Raw genomic sequence first — 22,581 nt, 5'->3', positions numbered from 1 at the left:
GTCATTTACATAAATGATTTGGATACGAGCATAAGAGGTATAGTTAGTAAGTTTGCAGATGACACCAAAATTGGACGTGTATTGGACAGCGAAGAGGGTTACCTCGGATTACAACAGGAATCTGATCAGATGAGCCAATGGGCTGAGAAGTGGTAGATGGAGTTTAATTCATATAAATGTGAAATGCTGCATTTTGGGAAAGCAAATCTTAGCAGGACTTCTACACTTAATAGTAAGGTCCTCGCTCCCTTAACATTGCAGAACAAAGAGACCTTGGAGTGCGGTTTCATAGCTCCTTGAAAGAGGAGTCGCAGGTAGATAGGATAGTGAAGAAGGCGTTTGGTATGCTTTCTTTTATTGGTCAGAGTATTGAGTTGGGAGGTCATGTTGCAGCTGTACAGGACATTGGTTAGGCCACTGTTGGAAAATTGTGTGCAATTCTTGTCTCCTTCCTATCAGAAAGATGTTGTGAAACTTGAAAGGGGTCAGAAAAGATTTACAAGGATATTGCCAGGTTTGGAGGATTTGAGCTATAGGGAGAGGCTGAACAGGCTGGGACTGTTTTCCCTGGAGCGTCGGAGGCTGAGGGGTGACCTTACAGAGGATTACAACATTATGAGGGGCATGGATAGGATAAATAGACAAAGTCTTTTCCCTGGGATCGGGGAGTCCAGAACTAGAGGGCATAGGTTTAGAGTGAGAGGGGAAAGACATAAAAGAGATCTAATGGGCAACATTTTCACGCAGAGGGTGGCACGTGTATGGAATGAGCTGCCAGAGGATGTGGTGGAGGCTGGTACAATTGCAACATTTAAAAGGCATTTGGATGGGTATATGAATAGGAAGGGTTTGGAGGGATATGGGCCGGGTGCTGGCAGGTGGGACTAGATTGGGTTGGGATATCTGGTCGGCATGGGCCGGTTGGACCGAAGGGTCGGTTTCCATGCTGTACATCTCTATGACTCTATAACTCATGTAAATATGTATGGATTCACATTAAAGACCCAATGCCATTTGATACATAGAGTTAAATATTCCAAATGTTAGTATTTCAACTGTTAAGTCGATGAGCATTTTTGTAAATTAATTTTGTCAGGCGCGTCAACCTGTTTAAGGAAAGAGAGAAGGTTAAGCAGGGAGACCATAACTCAGTTTGGAGAGTGTGATGTTGGAAAAGCACAGCAGTTCAGGCAGCATCTGAGAAGCAGGAGAATTGACATTTCAGGCACAAGCCCTTCAATTCAGTTTGCCAAACTTCAGTATGTAAATCAACAAAGAAACCTAAGTGTTCAAATTCATAGGTGACTGTTGCCATCCTTGCATTTCAACTGTGACCAGACCATCAAAGTACTTTATGGGTTTTAAAGCACTTTGATGTACGTAGCACCTTTCAGGATGTCTCACCTATTGGTCTGTACTAGGTCCACGAATAAATATATCATTTATTGCTATTCTCTTTAATTCTTCCATTTCAAATGACAGTCTACTTCTGCTTTGAATGCCTTGATTGAACGTGCTTCCACTATACTGTTAGTGCATTCCAGACCACTTTTAACTGTTTGCGGTTAGATTAGATTACCTACAGTGTGGAAACAGGCCCTTCGGCCCAACAAGTCCACGTCGACCCTTTGAAGATTAACCCACCCAGACTCATTTTCCCTGATTAATGCACCTAACACTCCGGACAATTTAGCACTGCCAATTCACCTGACCTGAACATCTTTGGACTGTGGGAGGAAACCGGAGCACCCGGAGGTAACCCACACAGACACTGGGAGAACGTACAAACTCCACATAGACAGTCACCTGAGGCTGGTATTGAACCTGGGTCCTTGGTGCTGTGAGGCAGCAGTGCTAACCACTGTGCCACCATGCCACCCTTTCTTTTTCTCATATTGTTATTGATTCTGTTGACCATTACTTTAAAGTTGTGTGCCTTCATTTTTCATCTGTTCATGAATGGGACCAATTTTCTCTTATTTATTCTGCTCTGATCCCTCACAATTTTAAATACCTGACTAAAATTTCCCTTTTGCTTTATTTTCTTCAAGGAAGATAGTTCTAGCTTCCCCAATTCACAAGCATCTTTTAAAAATAATTCTTGTGTGGGTAAGATGGACAGTCTTAAAAAATGGGAGTGTGGATATTGTAAGTGGGGCCATAGGGTACAAGAATATATGAGTAATAATACATTTACACAAAACATTGATTAACACATGATTTAGCTCCTGTCTGAAGCAGTAGGGATACTCTGTTATTAACGTTCTCAACATAAGTCTAGAAATTTTGGTGCACCTGATTGTAAATGCAGAGAGGCCATAGCACTTATTCCCATCCCTTCATGGTGAGGTTTAAAGAGCTTGCGGTTCTGGGCTTTGGAGTTGAGGGATTTGGGAATATGGCTGAAGGTATTTCCTGTGGGTGGCTGCCCTGGGCATGATGGTTGCAGAGGTGTGTGTGTGTGTGTGTGTGTGTGTGTGTTTTCATAGGGCTCACAGTAATCAGAATGTCGCAGCAGTGTCCACGTACTAGGGCTTGTTTCCCTGTGTACAGCTCAGAATGGCATGTGCTCCAGAGAGAACACGAGCCGTACAGTCGGGTTACCTTGGAATCTTTAAAGCCAAGAGCCCATTAAAAACATAGTGCGATATGTGGCCTTTTTCAATGATGTAAACTTTGCAGGTCCTAAAAATTACTAAAATCTACACATTAGAAGATCAGACAGAACCATGAAAATTTGATAGCTCTAAAACTTTCCTGAATAGAACTCTACTATTTCTATGTTGAAAATAAATACAACGGCTTGGATTTATTATAAGTTATACTGCAGGTATTGCTAACGTCTCATGATTTATATAAGGGAAACCATTGGCAAAATATATGGATATCTTTTATTTCTTGAGAATTTGTCATCCTTTGTAGGTATTTGTTGGTATTCTCCCGATTGTTACTACTATTCATACACTTGTCACAATGACATTGAAGTATTTCTATCCTGACCCTTAGGTTTGTGCATGGAAACAATTTTCCCTTATTTACTCTCCTCTAACCCCTCTTTATCTGGCTTATTTATATTGATATTTATGCATTTACCTCTTCTCTCTTATGTTTTTGTTGGGACTTTTCTGCTGTTACGACTCACTGGGGTATTGCATTGGAAATCAAGCTGCATTATTTCCCAGTCTTCACAGATGTGAAAATATATAATCAAACCATCCAAAATCTCCAATTTACCTGACTGATGAACCCAGGTTCAAAGAAAATGCTCACCAGGTTTCTCTACACAATAAGAAAACAGTTGTTTATTGCAATCAAAACAGATCTAATTAATGACATGAAAAACATGAATTGCTACTGTGTCACACTATAACTTAAACTTTATCCTTTTCAAGAAAAAAAATCATACACAAACAAACAGACGCAAAGTAGCAAGACAAGACACAAATATTATGGGTTGTGAAAGAACTGAAAATGCTGAACTACAGTTCTGGCATCAGCCTGGATCATAGGCCTCAATTGAATGTTTTCCTTTAGTTCCCTTCTGGGATTTTATGGCTCGTTGATGAGAACATGAGCTCGGGGGTCACATCAAATCTCACTCTTCACTCCCCTGGTTGAAGATTTGCCATTATTTTCCTTTCAAGAAGGAAATCTACAAAGAGAGTTACAAGCTGCTCAGAATTTTCTCTTACTTCTCCCCTTATAGAAGGGAGGGAGAGAGGGATTTAGGTGCTTTCCCTTTCCCAAACTGGAAGGTTGTGCAATATTGTCCAACCACAAAGCTGTAGCCTCTCTCCAAGGAACCAATCAAGACATTGTCCCCATACTGATCACTCCTAATGCACACAACACACACACACACACACCTTGTCCTTGTTGAAAAACCAATTAAAAGTCTACCACTAAGCAAAATGCCCCGTACACAAAATATGGTGCTGATGAGCTGAGTATCCTCACCCATTGGTTGAATATAACCACATCATCAATACAATGCACACAGAGTTCTAGTAACTTAGAGTCATAGAGATTCTTGTTTTTTTAAAGCATCTTTTCCCACTGTCCATTAATTTAAAGTAGTATCTTTTCCCACTTAATTTATTCCATAGTCCAAAAAATAAAAGTGGACTTAACACTACCCACTACAGACTCTTGTCCTTGTATCTCGGTGCTTCAAGTCAGCATTCTTTCCTGTACCTTTCAACGTCAAACATATCTCTCCAATTAAACCATCAAGCCCCTGTCCCGGGAGTGGTTCTCTCCATCCTCTGTTCAAGTTGACACAGTTCATGCTGATATTCTTATCTCTCCATTTTCTAACCCAAAGCAATCTATCACCTTCAAGCTGACACTCCTATTCATTCCTTATTCCCCTACCGTTCCTCCTTTTCCTCAACACTGCTCCGGGTACTTTGCAGAAGCTGCTCAAGAGGATTGATTGGTGGTGTATGTTTATACATACAGTATTGACCAATGATCAGCATTTACTTCCCAGCTTTTACCACTGAGAGGATGGCTGTGGTTGTCTGGAACTGCTGCAGTTCTTATGCTGAAAGTATCAACAATGATGTTAAGCAGGGAATTCCAAGATTTTGAGTGGAGACAGTGAAGGAACTACACTATGTTCAACTTAGGATAGTGTTTGTAATGGTTGCTGAATTTGATGACGATCAGCATGACATACCCACCCAGCTGTTTTGAGGTGAAGCAAATCACAGGTTTGAGAAGTCATAGAAGTCTTAGCAAGTTACACCTTCACCCCTGCACAGTAGCCAGTGCAGCTATGTACACCAGTATTGTGTGGAGTAGCTGTGTAAACTGTGAATGGTTTACTGCTGGGGGAGAGGGGTTGTCAAAGTATTTATAATTGCTGTATCTCGGGGAGAAAAATAATTAGCCATGCATCACACCATGATTTTAAGGGAAATAATGATTGGGAGGTGAACCACACATCATAAAACACTCAGCCCCTAATCTCCTTTAGTTGCTACCATATATAACTGGCCTAGTCAGGTTTCAGATGAGCAATGTCCTTCAAAATGTTGATTGTGGGGGATTGGTTGCTAGGAATGTCAGTGATTCTTATGGAGAAGTGTTTAGACTCTCTGGCATTGCCTCACATCTGCGTGGTATACATTTTACTTACTATTTATCAGCCTAAGAACTACATGCTGTCTTTGTCTTTCATTTTATGGATAGCAGACTGTTTCATTATCTGAGCAATTGAGAGTGGATATTAACACTGCAAGAACAAACAGATTGTATATATAAAGCATGGTATGAAGTCACATCACCTTAGAGGGATTTAAAGGCAGTGGTGAGAGTTTTGAAGCCAGCTCACTGAGATATGAGGAACAAGTGCAGATATGCTTGAAATATGAGAAGTGATGAGAGTGTGGAACTTTGTGCTGATGATAGATGATCATAGCATTCTGCATGAATTTTAATTTGTGACAACCAACAAGAGAATATTAGAGCTGCCAAGCCTAAATGCTGCTGGGTTCTCAACAACACAGGATAACAGCAATTGCAGACAGTTTAGGATGCTGTTGTGTATTCAAAAATATAACATTTTGCACATCACTATTTATGTTTATCAACTAGTATGTAATTAGTAAACATAACTGATTTTCAAATCATGTTTTAATTTATTTTCAGTTACCTTCAAACTTCAAAAGTAAAGTTGTTTATGTAATCAAGAAAATTAGTGGTCCTGTTCTAAAAGAGAATTACAGAAGAGTTCTACTGTTTGGGCACTTGTCTGCATCTCCAATAAATCAAATTACTACATTGGTCGAAGAGGTGAGTACTTTGTTTCCAAATAAATGGAAACCACAGTTTGAGAAATTACAAGCTGGGTGAGCCAAATTATATGGTTTAATTTGCATTCTGTTTTAAGTATGAATTTATTTTTATGTTTATTTTGTTTAATGTATGTTTTAGTGTTTTATGTTTATTATTGTTTTACCATATACATAAATATGTCTTATGCCCAAAAGATCTTTTATAGAATGGCTCCCCTTTCTTTCTGCTTCTCAGTCGAATGCAGCAGGCTTTTTAAAAAAAACGTGCTTGTAAATCTAGTAACCATTTAAATGCTGTGACTGTGAAATATGCAGACTCCTTTTGCATTTGAAAAGACCAGGAAGTACTGTTTATTGTCTTTTACACTGATAGATTGCAAAATACTCCAAGTCTCTCTCTCTCTCTCTCTCTCTCTCTCTCTCTCTCTCTCTCTCTCTCTCATTCATTCATCCAAGAACCAGACAAGACATCTTCTCGTATACAAATGGAGGTGAGCAGGAAGGGAACGTATGCTAAATTATTTGAGTTTCCAAAGAAAATCAGTCACATATGGATCCTGCAGGTTGATGCATTGAATGGTTTCAGGCTGCATTTATTTTTCCTTGAATTTTCACAGGAGATTTAATATCTTGGCAGATAATTTCTGTCTTTTCCTCTGAAAGCCAACAGCTGTTTGATTTATATTGAAGACACTGCCTGTAATATTTTGACTGGTCAGAAACAGGCGAGCATGTGTTTGCAGAATTACTGCAGAAGAAGGGGCAGGTAGGGAGTTGGAGGAGTATAATTATTGGCATAATCTTGACCTCTAGTCAAAAAGACTTGTAACAATATTTTTAAGTAACCCCCATTCACAAATTAGTCAGTTGCCTGGTTTTGTTTGACCAACAAACTTGGAAATTTCGTCCAACATCCAAATAGAAATTGAGAGTATCTAGGATTCAGTCACTGATCCTTGAGGTATCCTACAGCCTGTCCATCTGAGAATTCTTGCCCTCTGTTTTCTGTCTGTCTTTCAATTCTCAATCAATGTCAGCTGTTACCTCAGGCTCATGATTTAGTTTTGTTCACTAACTTTTTACGTGGACTTTATTGAAGGACTTCAAAAATCTTAAATATACCACATTGATTGATTCACTCTTCATCCATTGTGCCAATCACATCCTTCACAAAAGTACCTCCAAACAGATCTGCCAAACATGGTTGATAAGTTTAAACTGATTGTCCTGGTGATCTACTTCCAGACAACAAAGCTCATTTCTAATAACTTCACCTTGTCAGTTACAAAATTATGTGAGTATCTTGCCATTTTGAGAACTGCTGTTTAGATTACTTAAAAATATTATTGAGCCCATATAATAAATAATGTAATTTTTGCTACAAAATGTGATTTCATAACAAATTTAGGATTGCTTAAAAATATTTAATTCTGCATTTTTAAATTATTTCATAAATATGTAGGCATTCTGCATAGGAGAATCAAATGCTTTTCAGGGTTGTAAGTGTAATTGAATATTGTAATTAGACTGCTTCCCTCAAAGTTTAGTAGCATCTCAGTTCTAACACCTTCAGGTCATGTTTGCCATTATTAAGGAACCTGGAAACTAAAAGGAGGTGAGAAAGGCTGGATTTATCAGCTGGTGTCTTTATCTGAGTCAATTAGCATTTTCCTCTTTGGCTTGGGGAAGTGATTTATGCTGGTATATGTTTTTAAGGAATACAACAACTCTCTCTCTATATCTCAGTCAAGGTTATGTCTTTCCTCTGTAAGACTGGATGTTGAGAGTTAGCATGTAAATATAATCTTGCACAATTAAAAAATGCCTTTGGTTTGTTTGTTGGATAGAGTCAACCTCCAATGTTTGTTTGTTCCTTCATATGCTACTGTATAGAACTGAACTGTTTAGTGACTATGTATGTATATAAAGATAGTATTATGAATAAAGTTTTTTTTGAAATTAAAGAACTTTATTCAGTTTAGTGGGTTGTGGGAAGCACAGAAGCAACACTCAATCCACTTCTCAACTGCTGACCTATTTATATGTATCACCAGGATTCCTTCCTCTGCCTGAGGCGAGTTGTGACACTTGCATTGCTATTCCCGGCTGAATTCTAACTCAGCATGGGTCTGGGATTAAACACTCGTTTTATTTATGTAGTGGAATACAAAAGTAAAGTCCCCATAATCCAGGAGGGTTATTCCGTTATAAAAGGAGACTAGAGGTGATTATGTAACCTGATTGTCATCTTGTCCTAGGCAAGGGGTAAGGTTGAGAAGACAGGACCTTCATAGTGACCTCAGCTGGTACAGGACTTGATGTGGAGGTGATGGTGTTGGACTGGGTTGAATAAGGTACAGGACTTGAACGTGCACTGTTGCAATTACTGTGCATCAGTGTCCAGTTAATTAAATTAACTGATCCCCATTATCTAATAGTAACCATTAATATATGGGACAGTTATGCCCCTTATTTCTACCTTTCATGTTATGAGTAATGAGTTCAGTGAGACAGAAAGCACATTACCATTTACACATTTCTACTACTTCAACTTCTTTAAGCCAATAACAAGTGTGAGTTTCATCGAATGACTCACTCAATCAACTCCACAACTTCCTCTTGGAAGAAAATGATGCTGACAGTACTCACTTAAAATAGTCCAAAACTACAATTTCAAACATTTTTTAAAAAAAAATCCAATCACAGGACATGGACATCACTGGCTAAGCCAGCCTTTATTGTCCATTCCTAATTGCTTTTGAGTAGGTGCAAGTGAGCTGCAACCTTTATCTACGACATGATGGCTCAGTGGTTAGCACTACTGCCTCAGGGACCCTGGTTCGATTCCAGCTTTGGGCAACTGTCTGTGTGGAGTTTGCACATTCTTCCCGAGTCTGCATGGGTTTCCTCCGGGTGCTCCGGTTTCCTCCCACAGTCCAAAAGATGAGCAGATTAGGTGAATTGGGCAATGCTAAATTACCCAAAGCATTCAGAGATGTGTAGGTTAGCTGTATTATTCAGGGGTAAATGTCGAGTAAAGAGTACTCTTCAGAGGTTTGGTGTGGACTTGTTGGACCAAATGGCCTGTTTCCACAGTGTAGGGATTCTATGATGATTACTGGTGGGTAGTTCGGCCCACAGTGCAGTTAGGAGTTCCACAATTTCCAGTGGCAGCGAAGGAATAGTGGTATAATTCGCACTCACAATTGTGTGTGTCGTGGTGGGGATCTTTCGGTTGCTGCTGCCTTTGTCCTCCAAGGTGACAGTGGTTATGACTTTGGTAGATGCTTTTGAAGGAGACATGATAGTTTGTGCAGTGCACCTTATAGTTGGTACATGCTGTTGGTATTGAGTGTTGGCGATATGAATTAATATTAAAGGTGAATAATCCAGTGTCCATCAATCAGGGTTGCCTTGTCTTAAATGGTATTAAGCTTCTTGAGTTTTGTTGGAGCTGCACCCATCCAGACAGTTGGAGACTTGTTGGACACTCCTGACTTGTATTTGTTGATGGTCAATGGGCTATGAGGTAATCACTACAGAATTCTTAATTTCTGACCTGTTCTTATAGCGACAGTATTTATATGGCTGGTTATGTTCAGATTTTGGTCAATGGTGACTCCCAGGATGTTAATAGTTAATTTAATGATTGTAATGCCATTGAATGTGAAGTGGAAATGTTCAGATTCTCTTTCGTTGGAGATTGTCATTGCCTACCCACTTCGTGACGTCTAATGAAGTGAATCAGATTGGATAAAGGCTGAAATCTGTGACACTGGGGAACTTGGGAGGAGGCTGATTTAGATCATCCATTCGGCACTTCTGGCTGAAGTTGATTCAAGTATCTTAGTCTTTTCTTCTGTACTGATGTTCTGAGATTCTGCATTGTTGTGTGTGGGGATTTTTGTGGAGCTGCCTCTTCCTGTTAGTTGTTTTATCATCCAGTACTATTCATAATTGGATAGAGTCATAGAGATGTACAACATGGAATCAGACCCTTTGTTCCAACCTGTCCATGCCGACCAGATATCCCAACCCAATCTAGTCCCACTTGCCAGCTTCCGGCCCATATCCCTCCAAACCCTTCCTTTTCATATACCTATCCAATGCCTTTTAAATGTTGCAATTGTACCAGCCTCCATCAATTCCTCTGGCAGCTCATTCCACACACATACCACCCTCTGTGTGAAAAAGTTGCCCCTTAGGTCTCATTTATAACTTTCCCCTCTCACCCCAAACCTCTGCCCTCTAGTTCTGGACTCCCCAACCCCAGGGAAAAGACTTTGCCTAGTTACCTATCCATGCCCCTCCTAATTTTGTAAACCTCTATAAGGTCACCCCTCAGCCTCCGATGTTCCAGGGAAAACAGCCCCAGCCTGTTCAGCCTCTCCCTATCGCTCAAATACTCCAACCATGGCAACATCCTTATAAATCCTTTTAAGTTTCACAACATCTTTCCGATAGGAAGGAGACCAGAATTGCACGCAATATTCCAACAGTGGCCTAACCAATGTCCTGTACAGCCGCAACATGCTCTCCCAACTCCTGTACTCAATATTCTGACCAATAAACGAAAGTATGCCAAACGCCTTCTTCACTGTCCTATCTACCTGCGACTCCACTTTCAAGGAGCTATGAACCTGCACTCCAAGGTCTCTTTGTTCAGCAACACTCCCTAGGACCTTACCATTAAGTGTATAAGTCCTGCTAAGATTTGCTTTCCCAAAATGCAACACCTCGCATTTATCTGAATTAAACTCCATCTGCCACTTCTCAGCCCATTGGCCCATCTGGTCCAGATCCTGTTGTAATCTGAGGTAACCCTCTTCGCTGTCCACGACACCTCCAATTTTGGTGTCATCTGCAAAGTTACTAACTGTACCTCTTATGCTCACATCCAAATCATTTATATAATTGATGAAAAGTAGTGGACCCAGCACTGATCCTTGTGGCACACCACTGGTTACAGGCCTCCAATCTGAAAAACAACCCTGCACCACCCTCTGTCTTCTACCTTTGTGCCAGTTCTGTATCCAAATGGCTAGTTCTCCCGGTATTCCATGAAATCTAATCTTGCTAATCAGTCTCCCATGGGGAACCTTGTCGAATGCCTTACATATTCATCACATCTATCACTCTGCCCTCATCAATCCTCTTTGTTACTCCTTCAAAAACTCAATTAGAACATAGAACATAGAAAAATACAGCGCAGTACAGGCCCTTCGGCCCTCGATGTTGCGCCGACCAAAGTCTACCTAACCTACACTAGCCCAATAACCTCCATATGCTTATCCAATGCCTGCTTAAATGACCATAAAGAGGGAGAGTTCACCACTGCTACTGGCAGGGCATTCCATGAACTCACAACCTGCTGAGTAAAGAATCTACCCCTAACATCTGTCCTATACCTACCACCCCTTAATTTAAAACTGTGTCCCCTAGTAACAACTGACTCCATTAACAGAAAAAGGTTCTCAGTGTCTACCCTATCTAAACCCCTAATCATCTTGTACACCTCTATCAAATCTCCCCTAAACCTTCTTTTCTCCAATGAGAACAGCCCCAAGTGCCTCAGCCTTTCCTCATACGATCTTCCTACCATGCCAGGCAACATCCTGGTAAACCTCCTCTGCACTCGTTCCAATGCCTCCACATCCTTCCTATAGTATGGCGACCAAAACTGCACGCAATACTCCAGATGAGGCTGCACCAGAGTCTTATACAACTGCAACATGACCTCAGGACTCCGGAACTCAATTCCTCTACCAATAAAGCCCAGTACACCATATGCCTTCTTCACAGCTCTATTTACCTGGGTGGCAACTTTCAGAGATCTGTGTACATGGACACCAAGATCCCTCTGCTCATCCACACTACCAAGTAGCCTACCATTAGCCCAGTAATCCATCTTCTTGTTACTCCTACCAAAGTGAATGACTTCACACTTAGCTACATTGAACTCCATTAAGTTTGTGAGATTTGTTTTCCCATGCACCAAGCCATGTTGACTATCCCTAATCAGTCCTTGCCTTTCCAAATAAGTTTACGTCCTGTCCCTCAAGATTCCCTCCAACACCTTGCCCACCACCGAGGTCAGGCTCATTGGTCTATAGGATGTGGCAGGATTATGTAGCTTAGACTTAATTTGTTGGTTGTGGGGTCACTTAGCTTGCACATTGTTTCTGCTATTTGGCATTGTTTCTGCTATTTGGCATGCAGTTAGTCCTGCGTAGAATCTTTACCAGGGTATATTTGAAGTGGTCAATATTTCTGTGGTTGCTAAACTATGACAAAGGTATAAAATTAAAAAATAGTATGTGCTGGAGAAACTCAGTAGGCCTAGCAGCAACTGTGGAGACAAAAATAGTTAATGTTTCAAGTGTGGTATTGGAAGGGGAGACTGAGGATGAACTATTTTTCTCCACAGATGCTGCCAGTTTTTTTTGTTGTTTCAGGTTTTCAGTATCCACAGTATTTTGCTTTTATATGACAGACATGGAAAAAGTGAGGACTGCAGATGCTGGAGAACAGAGTTGAAAAATATGGTGTTGGAAAAATACAGTAGGCCAGGCAGCATCTGAGAAGCAGGAGAATGGACGTTTCGGGCATAAGCCCTTCTTCAGGAATGAGGCTGGTGTGCCAAGCGGGCTGCTTGGGTTGGGGGCAGGGAATTTGGGGGAGGGGCGCTGGGAATACAATAGGTGGAAGGAGGTGAGAGTGATAGGCTGGAGGTCAGGAAGAAGGTAGCAGGTCAAGAGGGCGGTGCTGAATCCGGAGTTGGGACTGAGATAAGGTGGTGGGAGGGGAAATGAGGAAGCTGGAGAAATCTACATTCATCCCGTGTGGTTGCAGGGTTCCTAGGTGGAAGATGAGGCACTCTTCCTCCAGGTGTCGTGTGGTCAGGGTCTAGCGATGGAGGAGGCCAAGGACCTGCATGTTCTTGGCGGAGTGGGAGGGGGAGTTAAAGTGTTCAGCTACGGGGTGGTTGGGTTGGTTGGTGTGGGTGTCCCAGAGGTGTTCCCTGAAACATTCCGCAAGTAGGCGTCCTATCTCCCCAATGTAGAGGAGACCACATTGGGTGCAGCAGATGCAGTAAATGATGTGTGTGGAGATGCAGATGAATTTGCGATGGATATGGAAGGATCCATTGCAGCCTTGAAGGGAAGTGATGGGGGAGGTGTGGGCGCAAGTTTTGCACTTCCTACAGTTGCAGGGGAAGGTGCCGGGAGTGGAGGTTGGGTTGGTGCGGGGTGTGGACCTGACGAGGGAGTCGTGGAGGCAGTGGTCTCTCTGGAACACTGATAGGGGTGGGGAAGGAAATATATCCCTGTTGGTGGGGTCCGTTTGGAGGTGGCGGAAATGATGGAGGATGATACGATGTATCCAGAGGTTGGTGGGGTGGAAGGTGAGGACCAGTGGGGTTCTGTCCTGGTGGCGATTGGAGGGGCAGGGTACAAGGGCGGAGGAGCGGGAAGTGGAGGAGATGCGGTGGAGAGCATCGTCAACCACGTCTGAGGAGGAATTACGGTCTTTGAAGAAGGAGGCCATTTGGGTTGTTCGGTATTGGAATTGGTCCTCCTGGGAGCAAATGCAGTGGAGGCAAAGGAATTGGGAATATGGGATGGCATTTTTACAGCGGGCAGGGTGGGAGGAGGTGTAATCTTGGTAGCTGTGGGAGTCGGTCGGTTTATAGTGTGGCAGACATGTACATACATAACATCTCTTATTTAAAAAAGCGTCTGATTGTATTCATAGAATACATTTTTATTGCGTTCATATTTTAGGCAGGTGTCTGCAATGTGCTGGTGTAATTGTAGGATTATCTCTATAGTGGGATTAGTGCATTTTTATGGAGGTGCTTTACAGCAGAGTTACTAGGCCCACAGGTTTCTGAAGGGAAGGCAGCACTTGAGAATGCGATTAGTAAACAGCCATTCAACCAACCCTCAACATGCTGCTTTTGAAGTGCTCTGCATCATCTGGAGTATTATAACAAATTGTAGTTTCCTTATTTAAAGAAGGGAAGTATTTCATTGGAGGTAGTTCAAAGAAAGTTCAGTCAGATAAGACAATCCTTCCACTCCAGGGATTATGAACAAAGATTTAAACAGATTGAGACGCGACTCATTGGAATTTCGAAGAATGAGAGGTGATCTCATTAAAAGAAATAAGATTCAAAAAGTGCTTGACAAGGTAGATGTTGAGGGAATGTTTCCCCTCATGGGAGAATCTAGGATGAGATGGCATAGTCTCATAATAAACTTAAGATTGGGGTGAGGAGAAATTTCTTCTTAGACGCTTGTGATTCTTTGGAACTTCTTCCCACAGAGCTGCGGGGCAGAGTCCTTGTGTATGTTTAAGACTGAGCTTAAATTCTTGTTCTGTAGGAGAATCCAGGGTTATAGGGCAAGGGCAGTGAAGTGGGCATGTGTTGGGTAAGCCATGACCCTCGTGGATGGTGTTCGAGGGGTCAAACTACCTACTCCTGTTTATCTTTCTTATGGTCGTAAAAAGCAAAATGGCTGTCATATGCATGCAAATTTTCTTAACGTTTTGGCCCACAAACACACACACAAGCACCCACCTCAGTTGCCACTGCTAGTTCACAGAATAGGTGCCACTGTCTGCAGGCAGCCATGCTGTATAACTGCATCCTGCACCCTTTAATTGTTTGTTGGTATGTCATTAATCACTAAAAGAAATCATCTGTGGAAGGTGCGGATTGAGGGTGTTGACATAAACCTTTCTGCCTCTGACAGGTTTGGATAAGTCAGGGTAGATTTTGACTGCTTATTGCGTTTGGTGAGAAAGCTATCCCATAGTGAACATGGCTTGGGCAATTTCAGGTGTACTCTTTACGATTTTCCATACATTTGGTTTAAGTTTAATTCATCTAAAGTACAATAAAACTTGAGACATAGGGCCTTTGTGTTTGTACTGTAAGACTTCTTGCCAGGCAGTGTCTTTTAGTGCTTAAACAGGGAAAATGTGTTTATATTCTTTGCGAACCTTTGACTCTCAGTTCGAGGTTTGTGTATAGAAACCAAATGAACTGGGTGTGCAGAAACTAAGCATTGACATCGACTTGATAGTTGTTGCAGGAGCTTGTGGTTTTCTGTGAGTCCTGTTTGTACATGAAATATAATTTGCAACAAATGAGACAGGGTGGGAATTCTAGAGATTCTGATAGCATTACATCATTTAAGCAGTGAAGTTAAATGTATCACAGGCTAACCTAGGCAGATGTGTAAACACCAGAGGCATCAGATCAGTGTATGCTGTCAGTGAGAGCTTGCCTATGAGAGGAGACCTCCCTGCATGGGGGGACTTTCACAGAGTCATGCCATCTGCTTCAAGTTGATCTGGAGACCAATTTTTCCATCAAAGGTTGCTTGCCCAGTATTTATGCTTATCACCACAATGTTTTTAAGATGCAGCGTCCTTGCAAGACATAAAACATAGAACATTACAGCGCAGTACAGGCCCTTTGGCTTTCGATGTTGAGCCATCATGTGGAACCAATCTGAAGCCCATCTAACCTACACTATTCCATTCTCATCCATGTGTCTATCCCTTAAAGTTGGCGAGTCAACTACTGTTGCAGGCAGTACGTTCCATGCCCCTACTCTTCTGAGTAAAGAAACTACTGCTGACAGCTGTTGTATATCTATCACCCCTCAACTTAAAGCTGTGTCCCCTTGTGCTAGCCATCTCCATCTGAGGAGAAAGGGTCTCACCATCCACCCTATCTAACCATCTGATTATCTGATATGTCTCAATTAAGTCACCACTCACCTTTCTTCTCTCTAACGAAAACAGCCTCGAGTCATGGAAATGTACAACGCGGAAACAGACCCATCGGTCCAACCCGTCAATGCCGACCAGATATCCCAACCCAATCTAGTCCCACCTGCCAGCACCCGGCCCATATCCCTCCAAACCCTTCCTATTCATATATCCATCCAGATGCCTTTTAAATGTTGCAGTTATAACATCGTCCACCATTTCCTCTGGCAGCTCATTCCATACATGTACCACCCTCTGTGTGAAAAGGTTGCTCCTTAGGTCTCTTTTATATCTTTCCCCTCTCACCCTAAACCTATGCCCTTTAGTTCCTCACTCCCCCACCCCAGGGAAAAGGCTTTGCCTGTTTATTCTATCCATGCCCGTCCTGATTTTATAAACCTCTATAAGGTCACCCCTCAGCCTCCAACGCTGCAGGGAAAACAGCCCCAGACTATTCAGCCTCTCCCGAGAGCTCAAATCCTCCAACGCTGGCAACATCCTTAAATCTTTTTTTGGACCCTTTCCAGTTTCACAACATCCTTCCAATAGGAAGGAGACCAGAATTGCAGGCAATATTCCAACAGTGGCCTAACCAATGTCCTGTACAGCCACAACATAACCTCCCAACTCCTGTACTCAATAAAGGAAAGCATACCAAATGCCGCCTTCACTATCCTATCTACCTGTGACTCCTCTTTCAAGGAGCTATGAACCTGCAATGTAAAGTCTCTTTGTTTATCAATACTCCCTAGGAACATACTATTAAGTGTATAAGTCCTGCTAAGATTTGCTTTCCCAAAATGCAGCACCTTTCATTTATCTGAATTAAACTCCATCTGCCACTTCTCAGCCCATTGGCCCATCTGATCAAGATCCCGTCGTAATCTGATGTAACCTTCTTTGCTGTCCACTACACCTCCAATTTTGGTGTCATCTGCAAACTTACTAACTATACCTCTTAAGCTCACATCCAAATCATGTATATAAATGATGAAAAGCAGTGGACCCAGCACCGATCCTTGTGGCACTCCACTAGTCACAGGCCTCCAGTCTGATAAACAACCCTCCACCACCACCCTCTGTGTTCTACCTTTGAGCCAATTCTGTATCCAAATGGCTAGTTCTCCCTGTCTTCCATGAGATCTAACCTTGCTAATCAGTCTCCCATGGGGAACCTTGTCGAAAGCCTTACTGAAGTCCATATAGATCACATCTACTGCTCTGCCCTCATCAATCTTCTTTGTTACTTCATCAAAAAACTCAATCAAGTTTGTGAGACATGATTTCCCACACACAAAGCCATGTTGACTATCCCTAATCAGTCCTTGCCTTTCCAAATACATGTACATCCTGTCCCTCAGGATTCCCTCCAACAACTTGCCCACCACCGAGGTCAGGCTTATTGGTCTATAGTTCCCTGGCTTGTCTTTACCGCCCTCCTTAAACAGTGGCACCACGCTAGTCAACCTTGAGTCTTCCGGCACTTCATCTGTGGCTATCAATGATACAACTATCTCAGCAAGAGGCCCAGCAATCACTTCTCTAGCTTCCTACAGAGTTCGACGGTATACCTGATCAGGTCCTGGGGATTTATCCACTTTTATGCATTTCAAGACAGCCAACGCTTCGTCCTCTCTAATATGGCCATTTTTCAAGATGTCACCATCTATTTCCCTCAGCCTTGCCTCGTAGGACTTTCCCCCCATACCAGCCAACATCCTAGTAAATCTCCTCTGAACCTTTTCCAAAGCTTTCTCACCCTTCCTATTATACGGTAACCAGAACTGTACACAATACTTCAAACGTGGCTTCACACAGCTGCAACATGATCTCATGGTTCCGAACTCAATCCATCTACCAATAAAAGCTGACACACTGTATTCTTGAAGAAGGGCTTATGCCCGAAACGTCGATTCTCCTGCTCCTTTGATGCTGCCTGGCCTGCTGTGCTTTTCCAGCAACACATTTTTCAGCTCTGATCTCCAGCATCTGCAGTCCTCACTTTCTCCACACTGCATGCCTTGTCAACCCTATCAACCTGGGTGGCAACTTTCAAGGATCTATGTACCTGGACACTCTGGTCTCTGTGCTCATCTATGCTGTGGAAGATGTCTGTGAAATCAGTCACTTGCTGTCAGTAGATGCAACCCAGCAATGACATCCGCAACACTTGCCCTGCGGAAAGGAGGAAGCAACTGAATGTTGTGTGGAACTGTTACCATGTGGCTGGATTTCCACAGAGTAGAAAATTGTACTTAACATTCGTAGCTGTGGAATTCATACAACTTTGCAGGCAAGGGTGTTACCAGCTCTAACTACATTTACTGACCGTCCCTAATTGACCAAAGGAGCAGTTCAGCTGCATTGCTGTTTGGCCTGGAGTCACAAATTGGCCAGCTTGGTTAAAGTGGCAGGTGTCCTTCCCTATAGGGCATTAGTGAACCAGAAGGATTTTTATAACAATTGACATGGTTTCATGGTCGCCACAAGACTAGGATTTTTCCACTGAATTCAAATTTCCCCATCTGCCATGATCAAAGGGATTCAAACCCATGTCCCTAAAATATTATCCTGGGGATCTAGATCCCTCGCCCAATGACATTGCCACTACACCACCCTCTCATCTTTTCATAAATAGGAACAAATTGATTCTTAAATGATTCTTTTAAGAATTTGTTCGTTTCTTTAAGAATTCTTTGGAGAGGTTTGATGAGATTAATGTGGTTTTCATTTAGGAAAGGCTGTGTGCCCGTCACTGGGAAGTCTTCATCCTGCACCTGACTCGTAATTGTTCCTGTGCTGCTCCCAGGTACTAATGGCTGTTTCAAGATCAGGGACATCCCTCTGTGACCCTAAATGCTGATTTCCCCCAACCCTGTCTGAAAAGCTTCTTAAGTTACCGGAAGATGTGTGTACTTTCTGTTCATACCAATGAAGGTGTCAAAAATAGTGACAGTATGTAGTAAGCTATAAATTTGGCCTTGTGTCTGAATTTTCAGCACTATGGGCGGCAGCTCCTTGCTCAAACTAGACTGCACTGCATCTACTGAGATTTGAGCTGAATGCCATTCTGATAAGAATCAAAATGGCATTTCCTTTAACCACATCAGAGCAGGAGTTAGATAATTGATTTCAGTGTCTGAAAGGATGGTAGAGATAGGGGCCCTTAATACATCATATTTGAGGTGATGTAAGGCTGTGGATCAACATGTAACCTGGAAGGAAGGCTTATGATTGATAATTCTATCAGTCAATATGGATCTAATGGGCCAATTAGCCACAAAATCTTTCCATGCCCTGTAAGGGGCATAATGCTTGCTTCTATTCCCACTTTGCCTGGCTCTTTAAGCTAGGAAGCAGATGTGTAAATTGTCATCTGGAAATCTGATGCTCAGCAGCATGGAATTGAAAGAACAAGTTTACCATTCAGCCTGATGCTGCATTACTCATCCAGCGATTTCTGAACTAATCCTGATTTTGACATTCTGGCTTCAACCTCAATAACCTAGCTACTTCCCTTGACTCCAAACCCTGCACATTGAAGCTCCTCAACAAGACTATGGACTCCAGTGATCTCACCCAGTCATTTATGTGCACATTAACAGAATCATACTTGTTCAGCAAAACAGTAAAGACTGACGTCCAAAATCCCTTTAATGTGGAGTCGGCTAGCATTCTGTGGGTGAGACACCCAAAGATACTTGCTGTTGAATTCTGGTCCTGAATCACTGAAACAAAATGCAGAAGTTGAGGTGGAGATGAAACCTGAGATACTTGAGAGGATAAATGAAAGTGCCAATGCAAATAAATTATGGAGAGAAAAGTTAAAGATCAAGGAAGCAAGAAGAAAGAGTAATAAGCAAATAAAACTGTTAAAAAAAACCATGGCTGCTCCCTTGATGCTCCACTTCCCATTACACCAGCAACATTTGACACTGCTTACCCATGAACCTGCAGAATATTCCACATCACAATCTTTAAAAAAATTTGGTTAATGTGTGTAACAAATTCATACTTTGCCATATAGCAGATTCGCCTTTTGGTGATGCAAGATGTTATTTCAACATGTCACCTTGCTTGCGTAATCAGTTCCTGCTGGTGACGTGTTGACATATAAATAGATTATTTAATTGCAGATTCAATTGATTACAGCACAAAGACTAAAATTTCATCATGTTTCTTTTTCTTGCAAAAATGTTAAGGAGCCTCTCATCCCACCAACTGTTTGGAATCAGCCATCAGAAACACAATGCCTGTGTGTTCCCTGTTTTGTTTATTTAGGTTGGTACGTGGGGTGATAAACTGAAATTGCATTCTTCTACACCAAACAAGACTGTAATATGTTATTTCTTTACTCAGGGCCAGGTTGAGTTATGGTTAGCTACATACAATACACAGCAAACAATCTGTCTCACCTGCTTTGTTTTATGCATTTGTATCCATGGAGTTGATGAGTGACCATTACAATTGCAGCTAACTGTTTCATGATGAATTGTTTATACTTGCAATAAAATACTACAGCAAAGACTTGTATAAACAAGGATAAGATCTGTGTGTTCGATAACTTAAAACCTCATAATGCTCATGATTGAGATGTCCCTGGCAATAGCAGGGCTTGATAGATATTTGAGTGTGCAACTACATTGTCACAGCAATCATTAGGTTTTAATGCATACACTGTCAATGTAATTTTCTGTGGACTTAACCCCAGGTGAGAAAACTTACCTATCAATTGTACCCACGCAAATGCACAGGTTAAATCTTGACATGCTTTAATTTAAAAAATGCATGACAGTGAATTCACAGCCTATTTCATAGTCTGTTGTAATTTTTATTGAAATCATACTGTTGTACAAAGTCAAAACTTATCTTTTTTATTTGGATGGCACCCAGCCATGTTGCTAGTAATGAGATGTTGTACTATTGCTTCTGGAATTTTTGTTTGGGAAATTTTTAAGGAACTAGAAAGAAGAACATGACTGATTCCCTTCATGGCTACACCCTTACCTGTATATGTAACTTCCTTTTGCATTTTTTTTCTCTCCCATTCCTAACACCACAATTTTGGCTATGCTTTAGATATCTTTCTCCTGAGATACCCCTCTTAAATCCCTCCACCTTGCAATGATGTCTTTGTGTGCTAAACAGGGCAAGTCTTGTCTCACTCCCCTGACATCGCAGAATATCAACTTGACCGTCTGTGAAACAGCTGGGTGACGGTGCCGGTCTACTGGTACTTCCAGATTCCTTTTGATTCCTATTCTTTCAAGTTTCTTCAGTAGTTCCCGGTTCCACAACTGGGCAGCTGAACTGAAAACTGCTCTGATTGTTTTGAGCAGTTGTGAAGAAGGGTCACTGGACTCTGATTTCTGTTCACAGATGCTGCCAGATCTGCTGAGCTTTTCCTGCAATTTATGTTTTTATTTTTGATGGGTTTGAGCCTTTGTCTTGCCCTGTTTGGCACCGATTTCCTTTCCTGTACCTATGTTCCTTTAAATTTGAACAACATTGTGTTCAGGATTCAGAAATTCCCTCAATGATACTCTATGCAAGGCTCAAATGAAGTCGGCTTTTCGTAACTTTTTCTGATCTTGAGAAACACCTGGACTCATTGGATGGCACGTGAGATATTTCTTGATATTTCTTGATTTTCTGCAACTCTGTGACTTCATTGGAGGTTGATGCAGGGAGGTGGGGCCATACACTGTAATGTGCACATGCCAAGGCTGATGTGGATTTGAAATAAATGGTGGAATTTGAATTCAATAAAAACCTGGAAAAAAAAGGTAACATAATCACAACCATTTTGCCATAGATTTTTGCAAAGACTCATCTGCTTCATTAGCATTCTTCAGGGAAGGATATTTACCATCCTTACCTGATCTGATCTACAGATCTACAGCTTTGTAGTTAATACAGAACTGTGCACTAAGCAATTAGAGATGCTAATAGGGGAGTGAAATGGGTCAGTTCGAGTATGCCTCAGTGGTACAGCATCTTTCTGAATGGTTATCTTTGTATCAAGTTTAGAGTAGCTATGGAGAAAGACAAGGAAAATATTAGAATTTTTAAAAAAAATTAACTTGGTGTTCCGAAGAAGTCATATTGAACTGAAAATGTTAATTCTGTTTCTCTCCTCACAGATGCTACCAGAACTGATGAATTCTTAGTGTTTTTTGTTTTTTACTTCAGATTTCCAGCATTCACAATGTCTTGCCCCTTTTAAACTTGGGGAGGGCTGATTTCCCTAAGTTTGAGAGGAATCTGGCCCAGATACATCTGGGTCAAAACCTGGCAGACCGAAATTTCCTTTTGTGATCACTGGATGCTTCAACGTACTTTACAGTCAATGAAGCACTAACTAAATATAGTCACTGCAGAGTAGGGAACATGTTGGTAATTTGCACACAACACTCCCAAAAAGAGTAACGTGATAATGATCATTTGTTTATTGTGATGTTGATTAAAGGAGAAGTATAAGCTAGGATCCTGCGGGCAACTTCCTTCCTCTTAAATAAAATATTGATTTTCATGTCTATCTAAGATGACATCAGAATATGGTATCTCAGTCTAGCACTCACTCAGTACAATGCTGAATGTAGCCTAGATTTTTCTTGGTTCAGCACCTGATTCCACAAACCTGAGACTCAGAGACAATTCTATCACCAACTGAGCCAAGGCCCTCAGATGCGTACAGATGAAGAATTGACAAACAGAGAAAGTAACACCAAAGACAAAATCCGACGTGGACATGGAGATACAGCCTTAGTAATGGTACAGAGTGGTTAGGATTTGGAAACAATGCCTGATTGTTTGGTGAATGCGGATTGAATTAGATGTATGTTAGAAGATAAAGCAAATTGTCAATGTATGGAGAAAACGTGGAGCAGTGGAACAAACTGAGTCATTATCCAGGCTCTGACACGGCCTCTGGCTGAATACTTCAGTGCTAAATGTGCTATGATTCTGTAAACACCACCATATCTGCAGAGAG

The sequence above is a fragment of the Hemiscyllium ocellatum genome, chromosome 5 (genome assembly GCF_020745735.1).
Source record: "Hemiscyllium ocellatum isolate sHemOce1 chromosome 5, sHemOce1.pat.X.cur, whole genome shotgun sequence".
Classification (NCBI taxonomy): Eukaryota; Metazoa; Chordata; class Chondrichthyes; order Orectolobiformes; family Hemiscylliidae; genus Hemiscyllium; species Hemiscyllium ocellatum.
Note: the sequence above shows the minus strand (reverse complement) of the source record.